Here is a 25,521-nt window from a genome sequence, read left to right on the forward strand (position 1 = left end):
GAAGTGTCTGAGGGCGGATTTCCCCAAGATCCCGCTCAAGGATTCTGCCAAGAAGTGGCAGAACTCCTTCTTCTATGACCGCAACCTCGGTGCGGACCACATCAACCTCCCGTTCTTTGCCATCGCGCCGCCGTGGGCGAAGACGAACTGGGGCTACTCACTCCGGCGCCTGTCGCAGGAGATCTTCAATCTCTGCGAGCGGGTGACGGTGATGAGGACGCAGGAGGGGCTCACCGGCACCGACCTCCTTGCCGCGTTCATCACCCGCCGGGTCCTTCCGCTTTAGAGGCGCTCCTGTCTCATCGGTGAAATGATAGGCCTTCAGGACCCCAACCGAATAGGGTCGACGCGGCTGTTTGCGGAGTAGGTCGCTCGCGGCGTGAACGACATCTCCAAGGCCAAACTTGGAGAGGACTGGCGATTCGGCAAGGCGCCGTACAGCCAGTCGAACCCGGCACCGCAGGTGAGCGTCTGGTCTTCTTACTTTGCTGCCGCGCATCTCCTCATCCGTCCTGACGCGATGCGGGAGATACTCTTGAACGCGATTCGGCATCCTTACGTCCGGGCTCCGTCACAGGTGGCGCCGGTGGCACCAGAGGAGCCTGCAGCCCAAGGCAGCGAGGAGGTGGCTGAGTCCGACGCCGGCGCTGGGCGACGCGCAGGTGAGTCCTGAATTCTTCTTTCTTTATTTGTCTTGAATTGTTGGTCATGTCATAGTGCGGGCGGTGCTGATGCCGATTGTTGGTGTAGCGGAGTAGGGCGGGGGAGGTGGCGACGCGGGCGGAGCTGGGTCCTCGCATGGGGCGGCGCCGAGCCGCCCGCATGGAAAAGATAGTCTTGCGCTGCGACCCCGGGCCCCGAAGCACACGGCGGACCCAGCCGAGCCTGGGAGGCCGGCCAAAAAGAAGCATGGTGGCGGGCACGGGAGGCCGACCCCGGTCCCGGTCTTGACTGGGTAAGCTTCATTTCTTTTTTGCGCCTGGATTTTTTGAGCCGGTCTTGTCTCTTTTTTGCTTATTCTGCCTTCTTCTTCAGGTCACCCATCGCGCTGGCGAGGGCGGCGGCGGAGGCCGCGACCGCCGAAGGGGCCGCGTTTCGCAGGAGCCGGTCCGACCTCGCCGGCCTGGCCGAGGAGGAGGGACGGGGCGACTCGGACCTTGGCCTGGACCCGAACGACGCCGAGGCCTTAGCCTGGCGGGACAGGAACCGGGCCGAGGCGGCGCTGGAGGCGGCGTTGGTCCAGGCTTGGACCGACGGAGCGGCGGCATGGGCGCAATCCGGCGTGGAGCCGGCCTGGCGCAAGATGCCGGAGGGCACAATGGTGGCGGCGACAGTCTTTGAGCCGTCGTCGGTGAGGGAGCACGGCCGTGGGGGCCGGACTGAGGTGGTGATCCTCGACCGGGAGGTCGTGTAGGTGGGGGGCGACACCCCGCCGCGAGCCGACGTGGTCGAGTGCGCGGCGGCTGATGGTGTTGGAGGCGGCATCATCTTGAAGGAGACGCTGCGGGCGGCGGCGCCGGAGGCGCCGCCGGCAATGGAGGAGGCACCGCGGGCGGTGGTGCCTGAGGTGGCAACACAGGGCGTCCCGGCGTCTGGGTCGCCGTCGACACCGGGAGGGGCATCAGAGGAGGTGTTGTCCGCGTTGCAGGCGGCCAGCGGGGGGCACGCCTTGGTGCCTCGGCAGGGAGGGCGCCGAGCAGCCATGCCGCAACCAGCGCGGAGCGGGGGTGCTACCGTCTTCGGGCCTCAGACTCAGGAGGAGACGGCGCTGGATGCCGTTAGCCGCCGCCTGCGAGGCCGGACGGAGCGGCTTGAGGCCTTCGCCCAGGCCGAGGAGGAGCGGACGCGCGACCTGGAGCGCGCCGTTCTGGTAAGTCTTCTTTCTTTTGTTTCCTTGTAATTTCTTCTTTGTGGGTGTGCGCCAGCGCACCCGCTGGGTGTAGCCCCCGAGGTTCGGGCAAGCTACGTAGTAGTTGGGTCGAATCTTTAGATCGTCGGCCTTGTTCTGACTTCTGCCTTTTTTCAGCATCTTGATGCCTTCCGGGTTACCGCTTTCAACCGTCTCCTGGGCAAGCACCGGGAGCTCAAGGAGTAACTTGCTGCCAGGCAGGAGGAGCTTACTTTCGTGCTCTTTTCTAGTGGGGGCACACTAGCGCACCCACTGGGTGTAGCCCCCGAGATTCGGGCCAACTACGTAGTAGTTGGGTCAAATCTTAAGTTTTGCCTTTTTTTCTTCTGCTGAACCCTTTATCTTTGCACCCAAGGAGCTGTCTTGGCGGACCTAGCTGCTCCGGGCCGGTCATCATTATGACCGGCTTGTTGTTGATGCCGACCGTCTTGGCGTCGAGGCAGCGCATGCGAGGGCGGAGGCGGCCGCGGCCCGATGGTCTCTTGATGAGGCCAACCGGTTGCATGAGCAGCTGGCGGGTCACAAGAGCCTCCTCGAGGCCGAGGTGGAGCTCCTTAAGGCGGAGGCCGCCAAGGTGGTGGAGACACAGCAGGCCCTAGTCGAGGCGGACCAGCAGTGCAGCCAGCCTGCCAACGACAAGGGCCGGCTCCAGGCCGAGGTGGATTGCCTGCGGGAGCAGGCCACCACGGCCGAGGAGGCCCGTCAGGACGAGACTCGTCGCCGCGAGGCGGCCGAAGACAAGGACGCCGAGCTGAAGGCGGCCCTTGCTAAGGCAGCCGATCTGGAGAAGGCACTTGGGGAGCGCGACCGCATCATGGAGCGGGAGCAGTGTGGTACGTTGCTCGAGGCGCAGCACCTGGAAGAGTCCTTCTCTGGTAAGTGCTGCTTCTTGTAGTTTGCCGGGTCGGGACCCGGCTTCTCTTCCTTGTTGTTCTTCTAACTTGCTTCTTCTTTTGCGGCAGGGGCCTTCCCGGAGATGCAGCGGCTGGCGGAGGGAGCCGTCCGCTATCAGCGCGACCCGACCGGCGTTGTTGGGTCTGGGACGGATCCGCAGACGGCCTAGACCTTCTCGGAGATCATCGCCGCTACTGAGGCCCGCCTGTGGGTCCTGGGGACGCAGATGGAGCGGCTGTCCTGGGCCGGCATGGTGATGACGACGGCCCTGTGGTCAGACTCCATCCATCCACGCAGCTTCTCGCGCCTGGCGCGTTGGTTGGAGATGGGCCCAGACCGCCTTGGCGAGTGGCGTGTTTCCGCCGCCCGTGCCGGTGCTGAGATGGCGCTCCGGTTTGCACCGTCTTGGCATCCGGATCTTTAGCTGGATGCGCTGATGGGCCAGTGCGCCGGTTCGGGGCAAATGCTGTAGGAGCAAGCCGGCCGGATCGCCTCCCGGGCCAGCTACATCGCCGAGTTTGCGTTCCATGACGAGTTCCATCTGGAGCAGAGGAAGACGGCAGGGTCGTGGACGGCGACGACTACGGCTTGCTTCTTCGTGATCCGGAGGGGAGCTCAGAGGAGACATGCGTCTATGGTGATGCGGACACCGAGGAGGACACTGGTGCCTCACCGGACCCGGAGGCCGCCAGGGGAGAGCCGTCGACGTCGCGACGCGACGCTCGAGATGCCTGGATGGGACAGGAGCTAACCCGTGGCTGGGTTGCTGTGGACGCTACGGGTGGGGTTGGCTTGCTGGGGAAGCCTTGGTTGTGCCGGGTTGAGTTGTCTTGCGCCAGTTGCTATGGCCGGGTCGACGTACCTTGCCGGGTCGGAGAGTTTAGGCGGGTTGCGGGCCCTGCCGGGTCGAGCGAGCCGGCCAGGCGTGTGCCAGTTTGCGGGGCGATGCAGGCCCCACTATTTTCGAAAAGGATCCGGGTTCCGTTGCCTTCCCGGGATTCATCCCCCCGACACACAGGTTCACGCCCGACGGTTTACAGAATACCAAGGCTGGCTCATACACGTGTCCGGCTCGGTTTCTACCTTTCCCTAACTTACAACACAAGTTACACATCTCATGGTGGTTTATGACTATGGGCCCTAATCCGCCCTTGGGCCCTAGGCCTCTAAGCTTCAATAGTACAACAACATATTCCTTGTCTTCATGGGCTTCAATACGGATGAGCATAACCCGACCCCTCCTGGGCTGTTTATACTCAGTAGTTATATCCCCAACATTAGGCCCCAGATTGATTTGAACCTGTTCATGTCAATCTTCAACATTTTAGGGGAAATTCCTTAAACATCCTCGTGTGATCCTTGTAAACCGCCATGACATCTCCTCCATATGATCTTGGTAAACCGCCGTGACGTCATCTTCTAGGATTATAATAAATCGCTGTGACGTCATCTGTCTATAAAAAGATCTGTAAACATATCCTTTTCACTAAATGACCCTCCGAAAACCGAGGCGACAGCTATGTCAGATATCCACTTTTTGGTTCCTCGATTCCCACACCTGTCACTTATCCCTTCGCCTTATAAATATGGCCAAGGGTCATTCTTTCCTTTCCCCTTCGTGCCCCTTCGCCTCATCTTCTTCCTCGCGTCGCCTCAGAGCTCGAGCGCAGCCGCCGCCGTCGACCTTCGCGTCCGCACCACCAATGGCCGCTGCATCAACCTGATTGGACCAGAGAAACTTGACGCCTCCTCCACTGCTCAGCAGCGTCAGTAAGTTCTTCTTCTTGTTATATGACAGATCTGCATTAGGGTTTCCGCTGTTCATCCGTGTTCTTCCCCTTTCCTCGCTTTCTTCCTTTAGATCGCATAACTTAACCTGAATCTGATAGCAAAGGCGAGGCAATAATCGTTTAGCATCCGTTTTCAATCACAAAAATACCCTTCTCTGCATAAGACCCCATCTGAACATGTGTGTTCCTCTGCTGTCATGCTTTTAGGTATCCAATTTATCTCCTTTTCAGAACTGCTGTACATCGAAATTTACGACACAAACTTGTGAAACCTGTTTGTACCACACTTAGGGATTTTTCAGATCTGTAACTTCCACGCCATTGTAGGCGGGTTGTACTTTTCAGAAAATGAAAATCCGTCAGGTACCATTAGCCCTCTTTATAAACCGACAATTCATCCTTGATATGAAATTCCGGGTTATCATGCGTATGTGTTTCAATTTGTTTCCCTGTCTCTAAACCGGACTATCTGCATTAACCAAAATCTTAAATCGGCCTTGGTCCTCTTTTCCAGCTTCCTGTTCAAATGGCTAAGACATTTTATGCTTGCAATTGGGTCCCTTCCCGGGTTACGGAAGAGCAGTTAACTGGGTATGTTGTGACTGGTGCTTTAGCAAGCAAGGAAACCATCCATTGGAGAGTCCCCGGTTTAGAGAATCCTCCTGAACCTCAGGATGGAGAAGTAGTTGTTTTTACTGATCATCTGAATCGAGGGTTCAGCCCACCTAGATCAAAATTCTTTCATGATGTTCTTGCTTACTTGCAACTCCACCCTCAAGATATTGGGCCAAACTCTGTGTCCAATATTTGCGATTTTCCAAGTGTTTTGTGAGACCTATCTTCAAGAAGAACCCACAGTTGAATTGTTCAAAGATTTCTTTTATTTGAACCGTCGTATAGAATTCTCAGACGGACCCAACACTGAGCTTGGTGGGATGTCAATTCAAAAGAGGAGAGATGTCACTTTCCCCCATGCCAAGCTTCATAGTCATCCCAAGGGCTGGAATCAGACTTGGTTTTACTGCAAAGACACATCTCCATCTGGCAAAAATCCTCTGCCGGGTTACCGCCCTCACCGTCTTAATAATACTCATCCCTTCCCTCAAAGGCTGACTGTCAAAGAACGGTCCACCTATGCGCCACAACTCTCCAAACTCAGAGCCTTTATAGCAACGGTTTAACGGGTGTTGACTTCGTCCACTATTGGATATCTTGGAGCGTTCTGCCTTTAAGCCGGCGCCCTGGTTTAATGTGTGAGTACACGGGGGACTTGAAAGATCCTCAACGTCACATTGATATTCAGCTAACAGAAGATGAAGTTATTGAAGCTGTTATGAAAATATTGAATGAACCGGAAGCTGTCTGCAGTCAAGTAGGGCTCAGTCCCTTCTGCACTTCTAATAAACTGCTAGCTGTAAGAACTGCCTCATTTTTATCTTTAATCCGTCCTTTCTTTAAATGTTCCTTTATAATTTGTTGTCCATCTGTGCAGGATGATGATCCTTTCTGGAAGAAGAAATCTCAAGATAAATCGGCCAAGCCCCAGGATAAACCGGCAAGAGCACCCCGCAGCAAGACTAAGGCTATAAAGAAGCCATCGAAGAAGAAAAACGCTGAACCCTCTAATGTGGCCAATGATGAAGAGCTTGATAACCCAGACTCAAAGGTAGAATTAGATTCTCTTGGATCTTTTTTCATACACCTCATTGACTACGATTATTATTAGGATGATGCGGAAGCTAGCCACGCTGGTGAAGCAGAGGTAATTGTTCTATCCTCCGATTCAAATCATGTGACAGTATCAAAACTTCGTCGAGCAGTCCGGAAAGTAAAACGTTCACACCCTCTTGCTCATTTGGATCCGCACTTTTCTTTGAAGACACAGCAGTAAGAAGCTCGCCGCACAACCCGGCATAGTGGTCAAGTGGTTACCTCTTCCGGTTTACCTTATTCCCCGGTTCGCAAGCGTCGTCAAGAGGTCTCTTGTACTTCTAATAAACTTTATCCCAAGGCAGGTTACTTCCGATATCCTCTTAATCCGTCTGACTCGAATTATCAAGGTACTTCCAATTCCTCCTCCGGTGATTCATCAACTACACAGATGCCTCCTCTCAAGACCGTCCCTGGGTAAGCATAGTAAACTTAGTTTTGCTCCCTTGCACCGGTTTATTATGCTAACCTCTGTTTTTGTTATTTGCAGTGCCAAACCCAGACTTAGCAAAAAGGCTAAGCTGACTACACCAACTGATGATAATCCGGCTACTGAACCAGAGAGGGCCTCAAAGGCTATTGATCAAAATGCTGACATTGATCTAGATGACCCGGCACCTCAGGGTCAGGATACTTTTGCTGATCCACCAGAGATAAATCCAACAAGCCAACACGTTGATCTGCCAAGCCCAGCTGCTGATCCACCAAGCCCAGCAAAGGCCTTTGATAAACCGCCGAGCCCAAATAAGACAGCTGCAGGTGTCGGTGTCAAAACCGGCGGATCTCGGGTAGGGGGTCCCGATCTGTGCATCTTAGCCTGATGGTAACAAGAAGCAAGGGACACAATGTTTACCCAGGTTCGGGCCCTCTCGATGGAGGTAAAACCCTACTTCCTGCTTGATTAATATTGAAGATATGAGTAGTACAAGAGTAGATCTACCACGAGATCGTAGAGGCTAAACCCTAAGAGCTAGCCTATGATGGTATGCTTGTAATTGTGATCGGCCTTCTAAGGACCATCCTCTCTGGTTTATATAGACACCGGAGAGGGCTAGGGTTTACATGGAGTTGGTTACAAGGAAGGAAATATAATATCCGGATCGCCAAGCTTGTCTTCCACGCAAAGGAGAGTCCCATCCGGACACGGGCCGAAGTCTTGAGTCTCGTATCTTCACGCTTCGATAGTCCAGACGATGTATATAGTCCGGCTATCCGGATACCCCCTAATCCATGACTCCCTCAGCAGGCACGACAGATGACGTTGTGATTACTGGCTTTGGCCATACTACTCCTGGTAATCCTGTCGCTTTATCAAAGCACAGTGCAAAAGATGAATTTGCCGCTATGGACAAGGGCAAATGGAAATCGGATTTGTCAAGCTATGCCCATCTCTCTGCTCAGGACATCCATTCTGGATATCTAAACCGTCTGTACACTAGTCGTGACTATGAAGTTGGTTTAGTAAACCTGATGAAAGAGCGATATGAGGTAAACACTTGTTCTTTTGAATAACTTCTTTTTTCCTTATATTCTGCTTCAATTATCAACTCTAGTAGCCCCCAAGGACCGGTTCATCAATATGAATGTGAACCGGGACTTATAATAGGAGAATATTTGGATTTTGCTTGTGTAGCCCATGTAGACCGGTTTATACCTTTAGGATGAACCGGTATATCTTGTGTAATGTAGCTTCCAAAATTCATTCCAGTTATCAACATGAATCGATATGCATTAGCCCCCAAGTGCCAAGTATATAACTTGTTGTATGCTTGGGACTTAAAATAGCAGTTGACAAAAGCAATGCGCATTAGCCCCCAAGTGCCAAGTGTATAACTTGTTATGTGCTTGGGACTTTTGAAAAAGTATTAGAACCTTATTATCTGTCTTTTGCAGGCTGACTTGAGCAACAAAGATTCCCAAATCGCCGATCTCCAAGAAAACATCAAGTCCCAACAAGCGGATACTTCAAAGGCCAAAGATGAGTTGAAGGGCGATTTAACAACCATGGAGCAATTGAAGGATGGCTTCAAAGGTGAGCGAGCAGACTGGGAGGCTGAAAAAGCCACTTTGCTGAAACGGGCGGAGGATATCGAAGCGGCCCTTAAACCGGTGGCATAAGAGCTGTCTGGCTTGAAGCGACAAATCAACGCTATGACTGCAGCCATCTTTGGTAAGTAGCCTTGCTATGAACCGTAATTAATCAGTCTTGAAACCTCCGGTTTTAACAACAATATTGTAACCATTGCAGGTAGCCGCGTCATCCATCTTGGCTCAGATATGCGCAAGAAGCTGAAGGCTGCCTATACTTTACTTGAGCAGTTATATACCGGCACTCAACGAGTTATCTGCACTGCTTCCTACAATAAACCGCCGCCAACTTTAATCAAGGATACATGGCCAAGCTCTCCATGACACCGGCCCAGCTAGAAGAGGTGAAGAGATCTGCCGCAAGAATTGGCGCTTTATCTGCCCTGACTCGGGCTAAGGCTTGGATAGCTGACCTTGATCCAGAGGATATTGGAAATGGTTATCCGAGTCAAAAAGAAGATGGTTCGGAATTTGACGAGGATGCCCTTAAAGTCTTGACAAAGGAGATGCGTCCTCTTGCGAGTAGACTGGCCGAAGAAACTGATTTGTCTTTCCACCGGTCCATCTATGATGCAGACAACAGACGGATCGATGCGTCGGTTTATGAAGCCCAGAATTTAATCCCGCAAATCTGTAAGCATACTTATGCCCCTGACGTTGAACCGTCAGATCTTATAAGTGATGAAGCTGTCTTCCGAGCTTTGTTTAGAATTGACCGGGAAACCATTGACTTCCAGCCAGTGGGTGGGGAGGCAGAGGTTGAACCGGCGCAGGACGATCCGCAATCTGCACATCAAGCTGAAGCAAAATCATAACTCGGAAACCGGTTTATCGCCTTGCGCACTGTTCCCTGTGAAAAACAGTTATCCTTTTGGGTGTTTAAAACGCCTTGTAATAGGCTAGCTTGAAACACTTGGTCTTCTATGCCATCGTGCATAGCTTGAAATTCTTAGTCTGCTAAGCCATCGTGCATAGCCACTTTCCTGAGATTATCAACCCGTCATGATATGCAATGTCTACTTACGATCTTTAACAGTGTTGTGCAATCCTGTTTTCTGCATATGACAAACTTAAAATTACCCTGGTGGCTTACCGCCGGATGGGTTATGATACCCAATATAAAGCCAGACTTTACAACCAAGGATGTAAACTGAAATATGAAATATATCATACCTGTGATGTTGAATCACATCTTTGGTTTACCAACTGTTTGTAGTAAGGGTGATAACCCAAATCTTGAGTTTTGATAAATCTCACCATGTCGTGCTGGTTTATAAGAAGCCACGCCGGGTTATGATAAACACTGGATGATCATCCTGGCGACTTATAGTCAATGCCAGACTGGGTTGTGATAAACACTGGTTTAAGATTGGTTGTGTACTAACAACTGATAGTCGAAAGCCACGCTGGATTAATGAACACCGGGTTATATTGATGACTTATAGTCAGGCCGAGTCAATAGACGCCGGTTTATCTCAAAATCTTATTAAAGGAGAAAAAACTTGTATAAAACAAAAGCAAATGAAAACTTGTAGTCGAGGCTTTTCAAGGGCTTCCAGGCCCAAATTCGAGGCTTTTCATGGGCTGGCAGGCTGCTGAGTTAAACCATTTTACAAAGCCTTTTAAGATGGACCTCACATTAACCAATCATCATTTTAACTTTGACAAGTTCAGGCTCTGTCTAAGATTGACTTATCAAACGTTCGACGGGTCATACCAGGATTACCTGGACAGAGTGGCTTACTTGATGAAGGCAGGTTAACCCAGGGTTTTAGGTGAATACACATGGCTTCGAAACCTGGCTTGATAGCCTATTACAAGGGTCCTTTCAAACTCTTTGTTGCTGTGCACAAAGAGCCCCCAAAGTAACATTGTGAGCTGTGCTCAATGGGTACCTATGTTTGAGCTGTGCGTGGCAACAAACTCTCTTTGGTCCCTTGGGTGTGAAGCTCCCAAGCTTTTTTTATATGGCTTTATAAGCCGGTTTAATGGGTAACTAGAATTCCGTGTTGTAAGCATAAGCCCCCATGTAACCAAGAAGACATATAAGACGAAACAGGAGAGGCCCCGCTTTAGCAAGGATGCCGGTTTATTTATTGATCATAATATGTACATTATCAAAAATATACACATAGTAGGAGCCTGTGACTCAGGTGTAGTAAGGCCGAAGATGAGCTATATTCCACGGCCATCGAGTCTCCTCCTCTGACCCATTGTTCAGATTCTTGCTGACCACAAAGGGCCCTTCCCAAGGTGGAGACAACTTGTGCATGTCTGTCTGATCTTGGATGAGCCGGAGCACCAAGTCGCCTTCTTGGAAAGTCCTGGTTTTAACCCGGCGGCTGTGATAACGCCGCAAGTCTTGCTGATAAATCACCGAGCGAGCTGCCGCAATATCCCGTTGTTCATCTAACAGGTCTAATGCATCCTGGCGTGCTCTTTCATTGTCCGCTTCAACGTAAGCTGCCACTCGGGGCGAGTCATGGCGAATATCACTTGGGAGAACTGCTTCCGCTCCATAAACCATGAAGAAGGGTGTGTAACCCGTAGATCTATTGGGGGTGGTGTTAATGCTCCATAAAACGGAAGGCCACTCCTCCACCCAACAACCCGGCGTCCGCTGCAAAGGGAACATAAACCGGGGCTTGATACCCTTTAGGATTTCCTGATTAGCTCTCTCCGCTTGACCATTCAATTGGGGGTGGGCCACTAACGACACATCAAGCCGGATGTGCTCACGTTGACAGAACTCTTCCATAGCTCCCTTGGAGAGATTTGTGCCATTATCTGTTATAATGATGTGTGGAAAACCAAAGCGGAAGATCACCTTTTTCATGAATTAAACCGCTGTGGTCGCATCACACTTGCTCACTGGCTCTGCCTCTACCCACTTGGTAAATTTATCAACCGCCACCAGAAGATGGGTCTTCTTATCCTTGGACCTCTTAAAAGGCCCAGCCATATCCAGCCCCCAAGTTGCAAACGGACAGGTGATTGGAATCATCCTCAACTCCTGAGCCGGAACATGAACTCGACGTGCAAACTTCTGACAGCCATCACACTTTCGGACCAGATCCTCCGCATCAGCATGAGCTGTTAACTAGTAAAAACCGTGCCGGGAAGCCTTAGCGACCAAGGATTTTGAACCGGCATGATGACCACAATCTCCTTCGTGGATTTCACGCAAGATCTCACAAGCTTCTTCAGGGGAAACACAACGCTGAAACGCCCGTGAGACACTGCAATGACGTAACTCGCCATTGACAATAGTCATGGACTTACACCGCCGGATTATCTGCTTGGCCAAAACTTTGTCCTCTGGTAACTCGCCCTGGTTCATGTACGCCAGGTACGGCAATGTCCAATCAGGGATAGCATGAAGAACCGCCACTAATTGAGCTTCTGGGTCAGGAATAGCCAAATCTTCCTCTGTCGGTATCTTGACTGACGGATTATGCAGAACATCAAGAAAAACATTAGGTGGCACCGGTTTATGCTGGGATCTGAGCCGGCTTAGAGCGTCCGCCGCTTCATTCTTGCACCGATCAATGTGCTCGACCTGGTAACCCTTGAAATGACCAACAATGATATCCACCTCACGTCGGTAAGCCGCCATAAGTGGATCCTTGGAGTCCCATGTACCAGATACCTGTTGAGCCACTAAATCGGAGTCGCCAAAGCAATGTACCCGAATTAGGTTCATCTCCTTAGCCACCCGAAGACCGTGGAGAAAAGCCTCATACTTAGCTGCATTGTTAGTAAAGGGAAACATTAAGCGGAGAACATAACAAAAAATTTCACCTCGAGGGAAGTAAGAACCACTCCAGCCCCTGAGCCCTCCAATTGTCTGGATCCATTGAAGTGAATAGTCCAGTATGTGTTATCCGATTTATCCTCCGGTGCCTGCAATTCTGTCCAGTCATTGATGAAATCCACGAGTGCTTGGGATTTGATAGTAGTGCGAGGCATATATTTTAACCCGTGAGGTCCAAGCTCAATAGCCCACTTAGCGACCCGGCCAGTCGCGTCCTTGTTCTAAATGATGCCTCCCAATGGAGCGGGACTGACCACAGTGATGGGATGGCCTTGAAAGAATTGCTTAAGCTTCTGGCTTGCCATAAACACTCCATACACTAGCTTCTGCCAATGGGGATATCTCTGTTTGGACTCGATGAGTACCTCACTGATATAATAAACCGGCCGTTGAACCGTATATTCTTTACCGGCCTCCTTGTGCTCCACCACGATAGCCACGCTGACAGCTCGGGCATTAGCAGCCACATATAATAGCAAAGGTTCCTTATCTATGGGGGCAGCAAAACGGGCGGTTCGGCTAACTGCCTCTTCAAATCCTCGAACGCCGCATTAGCAGCATCACTCCAGACAAAGTTGTCTGTCTTCTTCATCATTTGATAAAGTGGACTCGCCTTCTCCCCCAGCCGGCTGATAAACTGGCTTAGTGCCGCAATGCGACCCGCCAGCCGTTGAACATCATTGATACACGCCGGTTTAGCCAGAGACGTAATAGCCTTGATCTTCTCCGGATTAGCTTCAATGCCCCTGTTAGACACCAGAAAACCCAAGAGCTTGCTAGCTGGCACACCAAAAACACACTTAGCCGGATTAAGCATCATCTTATAACCCCTCAGATATCAAAAGTTTCCTGCAAGTCAGCTATGAGTGTCTCTGCTTTCCTGGATTTCACCACGATATCATCCACATAAGCATGAACATTGCGCCCAATCTGATTATGAAGGCAATTCTACACACACTGCTGATAAGTCGCCTGAGCACTCTTGAGCCCAAAAGGCATAGAAACATAGCAGAAGGCTCCAAAATGAGTTATAAAAGCCGTCTTCTCCTGGTCCTTAACTGCCATTTTGATCTGATGGTAACCCGAATAAGCATCCAGAAAAGTCAAACGCTCACAACCCGCCGTAGCATCAATGATTTCATCAATACGAGTGAGGGCAAAGAGATCAGCTGGGCAAGCCTTGTTCAAATCCGTGTAGTCCACACACATACGCCAAGTGCCGTTCTTCTTAAGTACCAGCACCGGGTTAGCCAACCACTCAGGGTGAAAGACCTCCACAATAAACCCTACTGCCAATAGCCGGGCTACCTTTTCACCAATGACCTTGCATCTCTCTTCATTAACGCGGCGAAGAAACTGGTTGACCAGTTTAAACTTGGGATCAATATTAAGAGTGTGCTCAGCGAGTTCCCTCGGCACACCTGGCATGTCAGAAGGTTTCCATGCAAAGATGTCCCGGTTCTCACGGATAAACTCGATGAGCGCGCTTTCCTATTTCGGATCCAAGTTAACACTGATGCTAAACTGCTTGGATGAATCGCCAGGAACAAAATCAACCAACTTGGTCTCATCAGCCGATTTAAACTTCAAAGCCGGATCATGCTCTATAGTGGGTTTCTTCAGAGAAGTCATATCCACCGGATCAACATTGTCTTTATAGAATTTCAACTCCTCTGTTGCACAAACTGACTCAGCATAAGCCGCATCACCTTCCTCGCATTCCAAAGCAATCTTGCGGCTGCCATGAACTATGACGGTCCCCTTATGACCCGGCATCTTGAGCTGCAGATAAACATAACATGGCCTTGCCATGAACTTAGCATAAACCGGCCGTCCAAACATGGCATGATACAAACTTCTGATTTTGACCACTTCAAAGGTCAATGTCTCGGACCTTGAATCATGATCATCTCCAAAAACCACCTCTAGAGCTATCTTACCGACTGGGTAGGCCGATTTACCAGGTACCACACCGTGAAAAATGGTGTTTGACAGTTTAAGATTCTTATCCGTTAACCCCATACGCCGGAAGGTTTCATAATACAAGATGTTGATATTGCTCCCTCCATCCATGAGCACTTTGGTGAACTTATAAACTCCAACCTGTGGTGCGACCACTAACGCCAGATGACCCGGATTATCAACCCGGGGTGGATGATCTTCTCGACTCCACACAATAGGCTGCTCAGACCAGCGCAAATAATGGGGCACTACTGATTCAACGGAGTTCACTGCCCTCTTATGGAGTTTCTGATCGCGTTTGCATAGGCTAGTAGTGAAAACATGATACTGTCCATCATTTAACTGCTTTGGGTTACTCTGATAACATGAGTGCTGCTGTTGTTGATTCCCCTGTTGATTATAACCACCTTGGTTGCCCTGATTGCCTTGATTACCCTGTCCACTTTGGTTACCCTGAAAACCTGAACCGGAGTTACCTCCACCATAACCCGGTCTGTGAAACCTGGGTCCTGAACCGCCGGACGGTCCATGATCATACCGGAAGAGATCTGAATTTTTGAATTCTCTCATAATGAAGCAATCCTTCCATAGGTGCGTAGCCGGTTTATCTTGCGCCCCGTGCTTTGGGCAAGGCCGGTTCAACAGACGCTCCAGATTCATGCCCGATCCTCCGCCTCGTGGGGGTGGTTTGCCCTTGCGGCGCTGATTAGTGCCCTGCACATTGGTGTTAGCCACAAAGCCAGAATTATTATCCGCCTTGCGCTTACCGTTATTCCCATGTCTTGTCTGGTTATGTTGCTGCCCTTTTGCGCCGACGTTCTTCTTTCCCTTCTCCGGCTCCTCGTCATCAGACTCGGGATCCTTAGAATTATCAGAATCGGCATACTTAACCAAAGCTGACATAAGCGTTCCCATGTCATTGCAGTGATGCTTGAGTCGTCCCAACTTCAACTTCATCGCTTTAAACCGACAATTGCCCTCCAATGTTATGATTGCCGAGTCAGCGTTGATGTGGTCTGATGAATGCAGAATTTCCAAAACCCGGTGCACCCAATGAGTCATTGATTCGCCTTCTCCTTGGACACAGGCGGCCAGATCCACGATTGACATGGGTTGCTTGCACGTGTCTTTGAAGTTTGCTATAAACCGGGCCTTCAACTCGTCCCATGAACCGATCGAATTAACCGGCACACTCTTTAACCAAGTGCGGACCGTTCCATCCAACATCATGGTGAAGTACTTTGCACACACCGCTTCATCCACATCCAGCATCTCCATCGCCATCTCATAACTCTCAACCCATGACTCGGGGGGGGGTAAATCGGCGGTGTAATTAGGCACTAGACGCGGGCCCTTGAAATCCTTGGGTAACCGCACATTACGCAGAGTTGGGGTGAGACACGGTACCCCCCAAGAGCTGAAAGCCAATCCTCGTTCAACTGATGCTGTCGGTTGAACCAGAGCGGGTTGATGATTCACGTACTGTGCTGGCAACTACGCTGCTAACTCTGCCTCCCGTGGTGCTCTGCCATTGTTTACCACATCCTGAGCATTCATACCATCGCGCGCCGGATTAGGCCCTCGAGGGGCGTCACGGTGCCGCGCTGCTTGACACAGCCGGTTGATCAATGTGCCTGCTGTAACACTTGCTCGGACGAGGGGTTGAATGTATTCTGTCTCGGCTATATGAATAGGCCTGCTGCTGCACCATAGCAGTTTGAAGAAGATCCCTTGCTCGTCGCGTTTCAACCGCCGCCAGTGATTCGCCCTCCATCGGAATAGCTGCCAAACGAGACGCCGCGGCAATCATGTTATCCAAAGGGCTAGAGAAGTGACCCGACGGTGTCGGCATGTATTGCGGCGGGTTATCTGTTCGTCGAGGCGGGTCCGTCACCCGTGGCTGACCCAGCGCTCCTTTCCCAGGTGCCTCGGTCCGATTCACTGCTGCCGGATCACTTGGTCCAGCTCCTGGCGTATTGAAGAGATTCATTCCTTCGTAAACCGGCGGCAGACGAGACCGGTGCCTCCTCCTCGGTACTTCGTTTGACGCGTTCTGATCCAACATGAGCCGATAATTTTGCGCCTGGATCTGCTGCGACTAGGCATCTAAAGTGGCCCGTTCTTCAGCTATCCTGGTTTCCTCAGCCGCCAAGTCCTCCTTAGCCTGAGTTATCTGATCCCGCAGCTTTGTAACCTCCATGTTATGCTGATCGTGAGTCTCCGGGGTAACTGTTGTGGTCAACAATGTCGTCCAGGCGTCCAATAAACCGAACAGAACTTGAGCCGGCCGGCGCGCAGGGCCTCCTGCCCCGGCTGCCGATCCGGAAATCATTGCTGCTGCAGTTGAAGATTGCAATGTGGGCTGTGTACCGGCCATGAAGATTTCAACCCGGTTTGGTGGTTCAAAGGGGTCCAGAATACTGTCGCCATCGGAACAACCCCCGATCCGGCCGTCTTGCAATTGGTACAACGACTTGGTTTCGCCAGTGGTTGACTCGCCATCTGAGTAGATGACCGTCTCACCGTCGGACACCGGTTCAGATTCCGCACCATGGATGAATCCTACGAACACACGCTTCATGGCAGGCTGAACCCGGGCAGGACTCGCACGCTGAGCCGTCTCGACGAGGTCGGTGGAGATGTCCGGCTCAGGGCCCGGTTCACCGATCTTGCCGATGAAAACGTGAATTCCGCCAAAGGGGACCCGGTACCCATACTCAATTGAGCCGGCCTCGGGGCCCCAGCCTGCGTCGTCGATGTAGAGCTTGCCGCGACGACTCTTGGTCATCCGGCCAACCGCGTAACCCTTGAGTCCTTCAAAGTTTCCCTTCAAGAACTCAAAACCATCGTGCAATAGCCCCACGGAGGAGGAAGAAGAGAGGAGAGAGCAAATGAATCTGACAGTTCTTGGGGTGGATTTCGTGCAATTTACGGTGGGGTAGGGTTATGGGTCCGACGTGGCGGGCACGCCCATATCCGCCCCATATTTGGGTTGGATATGAGGGGTGCCGGTCAGCCCGGGCTTTGAGGCGCCCGTCTGGGTCGGAATTTCGTGACCGGTCAGTGACCGGGCAGGCCGCCCGAGCGTTTGAGACCGGTTTGGGGCGCCCGACTGTAGATGCTTCTAAGAAGCTAAGCACATTTGCGACAGAAGCCCTATTTTAGGGCATAATTGTTTTATTGGGCTTTTGGACCCTAGAAAAGACCTTCAATAGTTGTCCATGTTGGAAATTTCTGCACAAAGTTTTTGGCATCCCAAAAAATGGCAGCGCCAGCTGCGTATTTATTGCACGCGCACGACTACCGCAGTGCGCAACCCAATTGTCCCCGTCCTAAACCTTCCAACAGCCGATTCCTCTCCCACGTCCTTACTGTCACATCGAATCCGACTGGACCCGGCCACTCTCACCACAACCGCACCCGCACCACCTAGATCCGCCGCGCCCGTCTTCTAATAGGCCGCACCACTACCACTGCCACCCCCGTCACCATCGTCACAACACCCATTTGCACCCGTCGTCACGCCGACCGAACCCGACCATCTTGTCATGTCGCACCGCAGTCTCGTAGCACCGCCGGATGCCGTCGAAACACGCCAAGAGCCAGTCCGGCTACCGTGGCGTTCGACAGAGGCAATCCGGCTGCTTCGGCGTCGTGTTTCAGTGCGACGGTTGATGGTATTGGCTCGACACCTTCGAGACAGCAGAGATCGTTGTGCGTCTATGACGTCGCTGTGTGGAGGCTCGGCCGGCCACGACACGAGCTCAACTTCTAAAAAATCAAGGTGCGGGCGAAAGCGGAGTTCATCTGAACGTAGGTGACCATTGAGTTCGGCCCGGCGAAGAGGGAGACCGACATCGTCCTCGAGCGGAGGGATACCTAGGAGAGTGATGGGGCGGCGATGGTGAGGTTCGCTGCGCAAAATCTGTGCTTCGTCCAGAAGAAGGCCGAGTGGTTCTGGAAGAGGAACAACGAGCGCAAGAAGCCGGAGCAGAAGTTGGAGGACGAGGCTGGCCCCTCCAGTGTCATCAAACTCAAGTTCGACAATGATGTTGAGCCCAACGAAGAGAGTGATGACTCCGACGACATTGGCTAGGACAACCTGTAACGTGTCCATAGGAGTCGATCGTAGTAATGTTAGGGCAATATAGTAATAATTTATATGTTTGTTTAATCTATGTAGTGTTTGAATGTTTGAAGTGAACTATGCAATGCTTGGATGTTAAAAATATTTGCATGTTTGAAATGCCATATTTCAGGGCAGCTGTTGGAGATGAACATTTTTGTTTGTCCTAAAAATTACTTCTTGACGTCCCAAGTTTTACTCCAAACAGTCTTTGGGTGACCTAAAATACGGCTGCTGTTCGAGATGGTCCCTGAGGCTGAAATTAGTAAGGTGTGCCTGCACCGTCTGCACCGTGCGTGGCATGTCCTGTCCCCGTATAGTTGCCCTGGACCCATGCCACCGTATAGTTGCCCTGGACCCATGCCAGGAGGATCTGAAGCGACCGAGGATGAGTTTTTCATATGTATTTTTTTGATGAGCTGCCGCTGCTCATCCAAGGTTGGTTGGGCTGGCTATACGAAGATGTAGTTCATCGTTCGGTCGGACCAAAGGGCCAGGTTCACGTCATCTCTACGTAGTTCTGTCTTCTGTGCCGACCGGCCCCGGCGGCCGGGTCAGTATTGCTCGTGCTGCTTCACGCATAGTATAGTACACCCAGCCCTCAGGGCCAGGGGTCAGTGTGATCTACACACCGGCGTCACACGCACAGCGCGGTACGGAAAAACCAAGAGACAGGAGCAGGTGCCGGCCTGCACCGCGGCTACGCTGTCTTGAATGAACACCACCAAAGCGCGCGCGCGGCCACGCTCCCGTAGGTCCCCATGTCGTCCCGGTGGTCACGGTTCGTCTCCGGCCGCGCCGCGGCGCTGGACGAGCCCACCCAGATACACCTGCCCGCCACCGCTGGACGATACACAACTCGCGGTTCGCCACTCTGGCTCTGTGTCCTTTGGAGTTTGGACGCCGGAGCTCCGGCCGTTGGTGTACTGTACTACCCGAGAAGAAGGAATGGCGTGCACTGGCGCAACATTTTACATCTGTGGTAGGGCGCCGCGCGGGGGAAGCGGCCGGACCGCCGGAGGGTGCGGGTGCGAGGGAGGGAGGGGCGAAAGCGACGGCGACGAGCCGGCGTAGGTTGGGGACTGGAGCGGATGAGGGCCGTGTTGGGTGGCGACGCGGCACCGTCACGTGCCCGTGCCAGTGCCCTGGACGTCGCGTCGCTCGCGTGGTTGTACGTACGCGCTTGCTTCATCATCATAATTTGTGGGCGCCGCGACCCGCTGCTTCTACAGTTCCGCTACTTGCACTGCTAGTACTATGCCGAACCCGATGATTTGATTGGATTTTGATGTCATTTGTCATTAACCACTGGCTAGTGACACTATATCTGTCTGTTTTGAGACGTCACTAACTTCCTGCCGGTCCGGTACGGCAGTACATGCCCAAACAAAGCTAAAACTGTGGAATAATCCTTGCTGGCGCACGATGAACAAATAATCATAAGCTTCCGTTTGACTAGTCAACTGGAAGTGGATCGATCATCAAGGACGCAAGAACTGATCACCCGCCGCACGTACGGTCGAAATGGAACTGATCTTCTTACCATTTTCAGTGGAAATAAAGTGCAACTGATCCGGAGACATATAGTACTATAATTCAGTGGTACGTTGTGCTTCCCTTTCAGCACAGGTGAGGCGACCGCGCCCATACCGAGGATGACGGACCCTTAAGTACATGCTCGGCTTCATCACAGCGCATAAGGACTGGACTCATTACTCCCTCCCTAACGACATGAGGGCTATAGCAGCAGCAGCAGTACAACTCGATCGTCTCGTTGCGACGCCCCTTTCTATGATTGAAAACCGAGAGCGGGAGAGCGACTGGCTTGCAAATGAATGGCCATGATGCCCACAACGTCAACTTTTCCAAAAAAAAAAAATGCCTGGAACGTCCAGATTGCGCGGCGATCAAGCAACACAGTACGCTCCCACTGTCGATAAGGTCTCCGTCGTTGAATTTTAATTTATTAGCGCTCGTTTTTCACTGCTCGACGCTTGCTGCCTTGATGGCCAACCTACTCCTGCACTGCCCCGTCAGCAGTCGATTGAAAGTGGCCTTCTGATTTACACGTGCTATCAATGTACTGTACGTGAACATCTTCATTCACTGTGAGTTGTATCGTGCCAGAAGAACAGAGACAAGTTCTTTTTTGTTGGGTGGAGATTTTCCTTTTGAGAAGCTGCGACGAGATACCATTTCGTCTTGTTTGTGTGGGCATGGCGGTGGATACGTGGGCGATTCTCCGGCCGTGTGGCGGGAGACAAATGGAAAGAATAAGAAGATGGACTCCAACGGACGACCTTCTTTTAGGGTTCATTTGCTGCTCCATTAAGAGGCGGGCTGAAGGCCCAATTGCGAAATGCCTAACCGACGTGAATATTGGGCCAAGGGCCCAGGAAGCGAGCATTGGGTTAGCACGTCTGCACAGGGCCAGTGGCTTAGAAATCGGGCGTTCGTAACAGCCCACTTACTTGCCTCAGTCAATAAAAAAACTTGGGACAATGTTAGTACTCGGGAAAAGTACACTGAACTTGAACTTGTAGACGAAGGCCAAATCGTACCTTGAACTTTCAATCCATGAAATCAGCACACTTCCTGATCGCAGCCTATTTTGAACCTTGAGCGCGTTCTTAACGGGACTGTTGACGTACCAGGTCAATTTGCGCCTGAACGTGACAGGCCGGCCCACCATACATGAAGATTGTTTCCTTTTTCTGTAACAGACACTTAAAAATACCAAAAAATGTGATACTCACAGTGCGACCTAGCGGTGCTGAACTACTCCTGCTATCCACTCTAACTAATGACTCTTTGTTATATATAATTTCGAAATCCTAATTCTTAAAACCAAAAAAACAATTCTCAAAATTCCAAGCATTTCTTGAGAAAATGTGAACAATTTTTGGAATTGCGAACATGTTTTAAAACACAACGATTTTTTAAAAAGTGAACCTATCGAAATTTCTGAACACTCTTTAAACGCAAACACTATTAGAAAAGACTGAAAAATTCTTTTTGAAAAACGAACAGTGTTTGAAACCTGAAAATATTTTTAAAGTGCAAACAAATTTTCACAACTCGAATGTTTGTGAAGCATAAACATTTTTTTTTAAAATGAGAACTAGTTTTGAATCCTGAACAAAATTTCGGAGTGCGAACACTTTTTCAAAACATGATTTTTTAAACATAAACTTTTTTTAAAAAAGGGAGAACGAAATTTGAAACCCGAACAAAATATTAAAGTGCAAACACTTTCTGAAAATTTTAAGAATGAGAACAAATTTTGAGCACTTTAAAATTTTCTACAGGTTTCAAAATTGTTCATGTTTTCAAAAAACTGTTCGCTGTTTTTTCAAAAACTGTTAACACTTTAAAATTTGTTGAATCAAAATATGTTTTGTTTTTCAAATCGTGACACTGCTTTTTGTTGTTAAATAATTATGCGCTTCTTTTTATCACTAACAGCACTTAGTTAGAGTGGTTATGAGGAGAAACTCTGCAGCGCCAGGTAGCATGTTCCATCCTTTGTGTTTCCCCCATTTTCTGTATTTTTTATGTCGCACGCAAAAGAAAACACTTCGAATATGGTGGGCCGGCCCAGTCGAGTCAGGCAGCAGCCAACGATCTACATGCCACGTCAACAATCCCTTTTTTTAATGAGCTTAAAAAAAATAAGACCGGCCCAAAGGCTAACCTTTTTTGAATTTTTTTATAGAAAAAACTACGCGAGTACCGCATGTTAGAGCCTAGGCTCAAACCCGGGCGGGTCGACGCCCCGTCCTCTGGGAATGAGCTTAAGGCCACTTAAAAAGAAAGGGGGAATGAGCTTAAGGTTCAAAATAGTCCAGGTTCAAAAAGTTCAGTGTACAGATTAAAAATTCAAGATTTGATTTAGTTTCGCCTACAAGTTCAAGGTCTCGTTTGTGCTAGAATTTTTGTCTATTTGGGTCTAGCCCAATAGCAGTTTCAGAAATTCCTAATAAATCCTAGAGGCCCACGCAGCCCATTCGTGCAAGGCAAGAGGTGGAACTAAAGTTTAGTCCCGTATTGCTATTTAGAGGGAGTTGGACCTCTTTATAAGGGAGGCTCCTTCCCCACTTGTATGAGCATGAGAACAAAAGGGACATCCACGCACGCTCCTCCTCCGCCACCCACCCCGCCCCGACGCGATGCGGGTTGCGGGTATGAGCCGAGCCGATGTCTAAATTTTTGCCACGCACTACGGGTATATGAAAGGTCACACAGAAGCTTTGCGATAGTGGAGTTTGAATGCGAACGGTGCAGCCCTTCGGCTGCTGGTTGTTCGTTTCACCTTCCGTCGCTGCCCTCTCGCCTCCTTCTCTTGCGCCTATAAAAGGGAGGTCGCTCCTCTCAGAGAGAGGCACCAGAACTTCTCCTTCCTCTCGCCACTGGTTCCAATCTCTGCGCTGCTGCTGTCTTCCTCATCCCGGCTTGCGGTGTGCACCGCGAGTCGGGACAGTAGGCCTCCGAAACCGCACCTCTTTGAGTCATGTATGGGAGAATGGTGATAAGGTTTTTGCGGAGCGCTCTGCGCGACTACTGACTTCTTCGTCACGGACGCCCCGGACTCCGACGACTAATTCCCGACGAGGACTACTTCCCCGACGTCGACAACCTCCTCGACGACATGGAGGACACCAACCCCAAGTCCAGTGCCTCTGCTCCGGCTGCTGTCCAGTACGTGTTCTTGTTTTTCCTGTTAGAGGTCCTGCCACAGTTCTTTCTTCTAGTGTTTACCCTACACATGTTAGGATCTACCTCATATATGCATCTTGATCTACTGTCTGCTCGAGAGATGATCCTTTCTAGCTCATATATGCAGATGTTATTTACCTTCACTTTGTCAAATCGCATGACTTATTTTATCACTGCTATACTAGTCATATTTTATCTAGTATTTCTATTAATAAAATCATTTGGTAAATTGCTCATATTTCCAACAATCCAATAACCTTATTATAGGCAATTTACCTCGAATGGTTTTGTTGCTTCCATGAGGCCTCCTATGTTTGAGGTTATCCACTATAAGAGGTGGCGTGTGAGAGCAGTCTTATGGTTTCAAACCATGAGTTGCTATGATGCCACTCTTGGTAGGCCTGAAGGAGAACTTGATGCTCAACAGGCACAAGCTTTTCAGAAAATGGATACTTTGTTTAAGGCTACTCCCTTGAGTGTTCTTGGTGAGAACATAGTTGATGCTTATGCGTCAATTGATAATGAAAAAGATATGTGGGATGCACTCGAGGCCAAGTTTGGGGTCTCGGATGCTGGCACTGAGTTGTACATCATGGAGCAATTCTATGACTACAGGATGACTGAAGAGCGCTCCGTGGTTGAGCAAGCTCATGAGATACTGTCATTTTCTAGAGAACTTGAGCACTTCAATTGTATCCTACCGGACAAGTTTGTTGCCGGGGGTATCATCACTAAGCTTCCTCCTTCATGGAGGAACTTTGCTACCTTACTGAAGCATAAGAGACAGGAGTTTTCCGTCCTGGATCTCATTGGTACTCTTGATGTGGAAGAAAAGGAGAAAGCAAAGGACACACGTGCTCGAGGTATTGAGGGAGGATCTAGTGCCAATCTGGTACAGAAGAAAAACTTCCAATCCCACAAGTTCAAGAACAAGGGCAAGCTTGATGGTAAAGCAAAGTTTGATGGGAAGAACAAGGCTGTACAACACACGAACTTCAAGAAGAAGAGTGACAAGAAAAAAGGTGCTTGTCATGTGTGTGGAGATCCTGATCATTGGGCTCCTAGTTGTCCTAATCGCTATGACAAGCGTCATCCTGGGAAAGGCGGCAAGACCGCTAATGTTGTCATCGGAGACATTGACATGAAGGATGCTGGGTATGGTATATTTCTCACTATTATTTCAGTATGTCATTCTCCTGATTGGTTGATTGACACGGGTGCTAATGTGCATGTATGCGGTGATATTTCCATGTTTTCGTATTATCAGACTGCAGGGACTTCAACCGTGCTGATGGGCAACGGTTCAAGTGCTTCTGTTCGTGGTGTTGGCACGGTCGATCTGAAGTTTACTTCGGGGAAGATCGCGCGGCTGAAGAACGTGCATTATGTCCCCTCCGTCAATAAAAATCTTGTTAGCGGATCTCTTCTGTGTAGAGATGGCTACAAGCTTGTCTTTGAGTCAAATAAATTTGTAATATCCAGGTATGGAACCTTTGTTGGTAAAGGCTATGAGTCAGGAGGCCTGTTTTGTTTATCTTTATCAGACGTTTGCGATAAAGTTGTTAATCATATTTGCAACAATAGTGAATCAAATGTGTGGCATTCACGTCTCTGTCATGTTAACTTTGGTTGCATGTCGCGACTAGCGAAGTTAAACTTAATCCCTAGTTTCACCACTATCAAGGGATCTAAGTGTCAAGTGTGTGTGCAAGCTAAGCAACCTCGTAAGTCTCACGTGACTGCGGAGAAGAGAAATCTTGCACCACTAGAACTTATACATTCAGATCTATGTGAAATGAATGGTGTTTTGACAAAAGGTGGAAAGAAATATTTCATGATGTTAATTGACGACTCCACTAGATACTGCTGTGTGTATCTTCTGAAATCTAAGGATGAGGCTTTGAACTTTTTCAAGATCTATAAAGCTGAAGTGGAAAACCAACTTGATCGGAAAATCAAGAGGCTTAGGTCCGGCCGTGGTGGAGAGTATTTTTTCAATGAATTTGATGCTTTTTGTGCGAAACATGGTATAATCCATGAGAGGACGCCTCCCTAGTCACCTCAATCAAATGGGGTGGCCGAAAGAAAGAACCATACTCTAACTGATTTGGTTAACGCCATGTTAGACACATCGGTTCTCTCCAAGGCATGGTGGGGGAGGCAATATTGACAGCATGTCATGTCCTAAACCGAGTTCCCATAAAGAACAAAGAGATAACTCCATTCGAGGAATGGGAGAAGAAAAGGTTAAAGCTCTCTTATCTACGAACCTGGGGTTGTTTGGCGAAAGTCAATGTGCCAATTCCAAAGAAGCGGAAGCTGGGACCAAAAACTGTGGATTGTGTTTTCCTGGGATATGCTTTTCATAGCATTGACTATAGATTCTTGGTTGTAAAATCTGAGGTACCTGACATGCATGTCAGTATGATCATGGAGTCGAATGATGCGACTTTCTTTGAAGATATCTTTCCCATGAAGGATATGGCTACCTCATCTACTCAGGAGATGCCTA

The sequence above is a fragment of the Triticum dicoccoides genome, chromosome 3B, assembly GCF_002162155.2.
Source record: "Triticum dicoccoides isolate Atlit2015 ecotype Zavitan chromosome 3B, WEW_v2.0, whole genome shotgun sequence".
Lineage (NCBI taxonomy): Eukaryota > Viridiplantae > Streptophyta > Magnoliopsida > Poales > Poaceae > Triticum > Triticum dicoccoides.